Consider the following 6236-nt stretch of genomic DNA (forward strand, 5'->3'; position numbering starts at 1 on the left):
GGAAAAAATTCCCTGACGAGCCTTACACATCACTACCACGTGTATATGGTAACAAAAACATGTGCAAATTCTTACTCAAAATTCCATGGTTTGAAACCAACTTAAATACAAATTACACCATAAAACATTCTACAGAGCATAGAGGTGAAATCCGTTAAAGTTCGATCCATACTTTGACCAACGAAAAAACAAGTACCACACTCATTTCTAAGAAAACATGACTTGCAATATTGGCTTACAAAAAAAACACACATCTGTTGAAAAACAAAAAGTCCTATTCACTCTTAAGAACCTAGAGTAGCAAATTGGAATTTATTTTGGTATGGCAATGAAGGAGGTGGTTATTATTTTCAATAGGGGAATAGATGAAAAGAATGCCTTGGGTTTTGTTCTCTTGAAAGAAGGAAATAACTAGAGACCATAAAGAGAGGAGATAAATTTGGGTTGCTTGACTTCCGAGAAGTTTTTCTTCTTAGGAGAGGATCAAGGATGCTTCCTATTTCTTGAAAGCAAGAAGAGTTCATCTCTAATGAGGTGATTGTAAAATACAAGATTAGTATAGAAACCCCTTTGAAGCGTCCACGAGTAGAGTCAAGTGTAGCTTCAAAATATAATGCCATTGCACATACAACCTCTTTAAAAGAGATGGATGCTACTACAAACCTCGGGGGTTTCACCGTTAAATAAGTCCTCTATATAACGTGCGTTCACAGGATATTAAAAAACCCCCTCTTTTAACATGTTTGAATGAATAAAATGACCCCTTATTTTAGGATGTTTTTCCCAAAATTGAATATAAAAACCCCTTATTTTAATGTATCTCTATTAAATTGCCTAAATTTTTTGCATTTCAAAATCCCTCCGAGAATTGGAGATGATCTCCTTAGACAGCTAATTCCAGTGTTGGAAGATTTCAGCTACTAGTGTGGGAAGATTTCAGAATGCAGACTGGACAGGAATCAGAGACTAGACTGGAATGTGGATACTAAAATAAGAATCAGACTTATGTACTGGAAATAAGGTTCAGATTCAGATTCAGATTCAGAAGACTGGACGAGAAGTAAGTATAACTGAAATATATGCCATGATTGGGATTACAGATCAAGATTACAGTGAATATGATGTACAGAGAGAAAGTACACCCGACAATACTGCCAATGATTCTCAAGTACAAGTATAGCCAAGGCGCTAACCCAAATGATAATAACTGCCAACCCGATTACAATGTAATGGGCCCTATTTATACACTTCGGGTTTACTGTAGTAATTACCATAGTAATTACTAAGTAATTCCTTCCATAGTAATTACTAAGTAATTCGCTGCCCATCTTCTAAGAAGATGTTCCCACATAGTGAACTATCCAGCCGTCTACATCCTTCCCTTCTTTCTTGAATTTTGGCAAGAGTCCAAAATTTTTGAAAAATTTCCCTGTTTGATTCTGATGTGAGACTGAAAAATCCATCGTCTGGTTCTGATGTTGGGATTCCGACTTGACCACCACCGATAGAATGGCCATACAAAGATTGCGAGTAGGCAGCTGAAAAGGCCAAGGATTGCGAGAGGCAGCTGAAAAGGCCAAGGTGGAGGTGTCATCAGGCCAAGGTAGAGTTGTCATCTCCACTTGCCTGCTGAGGAGAAAAATCGCCACCACTGAATTCTGAGATGGAACTACCCAGTATCCTTCCATTGGACCGTCTTTCGTTTACCCTTTAATGTAGATGGTGCCTGAGAAGTCCCAGTACCATCATTCTCCTTCTGAATCACTTGGTAAATGGCCTACTGCTCAAGCTGATCCCACCGGTCGGTGGTTATCTCTACTTCATAAGGCGTGAGAGAATGATAGGTTTTGGTGTTAGGATCATAGAGTGTACGCCTGCCCTTGCTCATTCTAGTTCTGGCCAGCTTATGACAATGCGAAGTAGTATGGATCCATCCTTCTAGAAGAGGCTGATTAGTTTTGACTCGAGCTTCGAAAAGAATCTCAGCCATCTATCTGTACTGTGGTGCCAGACCCGGCTTTGCTGCAATGTCTTTTTCAGGCAATTTGGAAGATTTGACCGTAAGTTGTAGCAACTGATTAGTAATCATGGTCAGTCTTCTGACTTGAATCTTCCACTGGCCCATACACAGTTGAATCCTATGCATCTCCTCTTTCAGTGCGTGAATGTCATTGATTTGGAGAGCATCATTGAATAGCGTCTACCAAGTCTTCCATTCCATAGTTGATCGCTCATACCAGTCTTGAAGCTCATCAGTGATTTTCAAATATGTGAGATGATCAACTGGTTCTTGATGTTGAGGATACAGCGCTAGAAAGAATCTTGGCAGCTCGGTTTCTCTTGATGGAATTGCATACAAGAGAACTGGAGAATCAAGCACAAATTCTAAGAAATTGAGAACAGCCTGGTTCTCCTGCTGCATCATCTTTTTGGTGATTCTCACTAGCTAGAACAGTGTTCGGAGTTGCATGTGCTCCAACTGACATTCTCATCTGAGATCCATTGCTAGTGGCTGTCTGGTCCTCAAGAATAACTTTGACTCTCTGTTCCAAAACACCTTTGGCAGTTTGCATTTGCACCAAAACTTCCTTGAGTTGTACCCTAACATCCTTCATACAGCGGTAAGTTGGTTTGTTACCCAGCAGAAGCTCCAGTTCCAGGGCTAGGGAGCGACAATCTGCAGTAGATTGCCTTTGCCAGTGCGGGTTTGTCACTCTCTCATCAGCATTGAGTATCCATTCAGGGAGGCAAGCTTCTTTATCATGGAAAGCTGCTGATTTCCAATGTTCTACCATTTCCCTGGCTCCCACATATAGCCTTTGAAATCTTTCCAAGTCAGACAAGATATCTTCATCCTCCAGATACTGTTTGGTAATGGAAGCCTGTTGATGTCTCAATTGCCTATTCATGGTAATGAGCTGCAGTGAATGTTGATGATCAACAACTGGTCCCTCATCCTACACTTTCATTTTTCCTTTAGCATTTCTATTGAGATGGGACTGATCGATTGGCTGATTCCCAGTGTGACTGGGTTGCTGCTCTTCAGTCTGCTGGTTACCCGACTGGTGCTCTTTCTCCTGTCCTTCCTGCTGGCCCTCATTCTGGCCTGGATGACCTGGCTGTGAGTGCCCTGTCCCACCAGTACCAGATCCTGGAGGTGGAGATGGTGGTGGGACATCATCATCATCATCATCTTTTGTACGCCCAGCTTCTTGATCATCCTCCTTCTGATCAGCTTCATCTTCCTCGTCTTCTTCTTCCTCATCCGGAGAAGTCTGCTGCTCAATATAATCCAGTATAGCTTGGTTCATGAGAGCATTATTGTACTCACTCACCTTGTCCTGCAAATCGCTCTACATACTTTCCATCAAGGACGTTAAATTCTCAAAATTGAAAAAGCATTGCCTGATGGATTTAAAATTTCAGACAAGCTGTTATAAATGTATCTTTCAGTCAAAGAAGCCTTCAGAGCTGTATGGTGCAGTAGCAATTTTTTGAATTCCGTCCGCTTCATCCTTAGCATTGTTTCAGCCCGCTCGGCAGCTCTCAGTGCATCATTTCGTTGATTTTTGATGATCATTATTTCATATTCAGCCTTAGCTAACTTTTTGTTTAGCAACTCATTAGTCCTTTCTGAATGAGCTTTCAGTACCCTGTGTTGTATGTTTTGCTCTTCCTAGGCTCTCTGGAGCTTTTCAATATGATGTTGTGCTTCTGTCAAGTCAGCTTTGAGATTTTTGACTTCCTCTTCTGATCGAGCAGCCTCCATCAGTTGTCCCATACATCTGACAATGGTATTCCAAGAAGATTGTATAAGGACTGAACATCTATCTTTGATTGTGGTTGGATCAGAATCAGTAGGCTCATATATTGCCACTGGAGCCACGTAGGGTAGAGTTGCATAATCAGCTTTGCTGAGCAGATGATTCCCTTTCAATTGCTGAGTCTGCATTTGCTGCAACTTATCCTGTTTTACCAGTTGCAGAAGGTTTCCAGTATTTGTAGGAACTCCACCAGGAAAAGTCGAGAATGCTGGACCTTTCCCTTTGTCCAGTTGACTCTTGCCTTTGTCCCTTGACTAGTCTGCTATCTTCGCAACAGTGGTGGCTGGCTTGGCATGATCTTTCCCAGACCCGGTAGCAACTGTATTTTTGACAACTAATTGGTCAGGCACAGTCTTCTAAGCAGATTGCTGCTCAGTCTGGCTCACTACAGCTTTCTCAGTGGTTACTATCTTGACCTGGCTTTCTATCTGCTTCAAAAACTCACTGCTTTTTGTCATTGTAATTTTTGGCTTATTTGAACTGCAAGCCTGTTCTGCAGTTGCTTTCCTTTTCAGGTCGATTGAAATGGTTTGACTGTCTGTTTCCTCGTCGTCTGAGGACAGTTCAATGTTCTTTGGTCCAGAAATTGGCTTTTCACTCCAAGCCTTCTTTACCTGCTCATTAACATCTACAGCAGTAGCCCAATACTAGAATTGCCAAACATACCAGGCCTTGAAAACATTTTGAGATTTTAGCTTGGCAGTCTGCTGGAGTACATTATGCGAGAGAGTTTGACAAAGGTTGATAGGAACCTGTGGATCTTATATCTTGGCCAACATCATAGCAAACAATTTTTCGGATACATACGTTGGGTTGTTCTTAAGGCTTACTGCTTCGGCTACAAACCTGTAAGCAGTGGAGGCTTCCAGTCCTGCTATTGGAACTCCTTGAGCACTTACCTTGTGCTTTCGTCTAGTCATTTCATCCTCCTTCAGAGCTATACTTATCTGTTGCGCAGTTGCCACAGAAGGTTTGGGCTCATTGGACATTCGGAATGCAAATGCTATGGCTTCTCGTGTCACTGACACCTTCCTACTATTTACCATGGCACTGCCATTTTCAGCATTGAAGGAATCAAGAACTTGCTTGATGATGTCTGCATCAAAAGCAATCCTTGTAGCTTGCAACACAACTCGAAGATCCCAGAGTTGTAGCAGAGTCATCGCTTGATCAGTAAATACATAACGCTGGATTTTACTGTACGGGATAATGGGAAGGCTTTCCTTTGTCTTAGCAACCATGGCCTGGGTTTCCTCAAGAGACTCCTGCATCTTCAATGAGTGTTTCCTTCTACCCATACACTGTGAGGTCGATGACGATGAAACAGGCGAAGGAGAAGATGACTTACTTGGTGTCGCTGGCAAGGCTAGCTGACAGTCAACTGTCTCGTTAGAGGTCGATGTTTGCGGCTGCAGCGAAGAAACCTCGAAGCTTGGCGATGGTGAATGGTTAACAGGAGGGAAGCGTCGCATAGGGGATTTATGAGGAAAAATGCTAACTCTCCTGACTGTTAAATGTGTTCGCGCCATAAAAGCTCCACCACTCGCCGCTCCTAGACTTTTGTGCGTCGTTGCTATCGTGGCAGACATGCATTGGACAAGACTGCGACCCATCCTTGAAATAATTACCACGGGCGTGCCATTTGACCGTTGGGCGCTTAAAAATTGGAAAGTGTATCCATACTGGTACTGCACTGATTTCTAGTTTGGCTTGACCATACTGGTACTGATTCTAAGGTCAACCTGATCTAGTCCTTCTGGTACTGGTTTTGAAGTTGGAACTGGTTGCACATGAAAAAGTCCAAAAATGTCTGATTCCGATATCTCTTGATCAGCAACCTCCAGTTCCTTAGTACCTTGTTCTGGCTCAGTTTCTCTGGTCTCTGAATAATAAAGCTTGATCTTTGCTCCATTATACACTCCTGGCAACATCAATCCAGATAAATCTTTCAGTCTGACTGTGCCATTGGAGAAGACCCAATCTACCTCAAAAGGTCCTGCCCAGGCAATTTTCAAGTTCGGCCTGATTGGACCCAGTCTAGACTGATATAGAAGCACTAAGTCTCCTTTCTGGAATTCTCGAACTTTAATTCAGCAATCATGCTAGTGCTTCCTTCGTTGTTGAATAATTTCTTGTTCCAACATAGCCCTTTGCCTGAGTCACTACAATAGCTCCGCACTTAGGACACGACAGACAATCTGCGAATTCATTGCGAAAAAGAATGCAATCATTTTAACATGCATGAATCTTGTTGTAGTCCAAGCCAACTGAGGTCAATAGTTGCTTTGCGTCTGGCCTGGAGGGGGGCATTTCATTGCCAACCGGGAGAAGTTGCTCCCGCAACAACCTATTTAAGCCACATTAAATTAAAAAGCTCTCCAAGCACGTCACCGTTGCAATTGGAAAATCTCT

Source organism: Adiantum capillus-veneris, chromosome 30 (genome assembly GCF_014529385.1).
Source record: "Adiantum capillus-veneris isolate H3 chromosome 30, ASM1452938v2, whole genome shotgun sequence".
NCBI classification, from domain to species: domain Eukaryota; kingdom Viridiplantae; phylum Streptophyta; class Polypodiopsida; order Polypodiales; family Pteridaceae; genus Adiantum; species Adiantum capillus-veneris.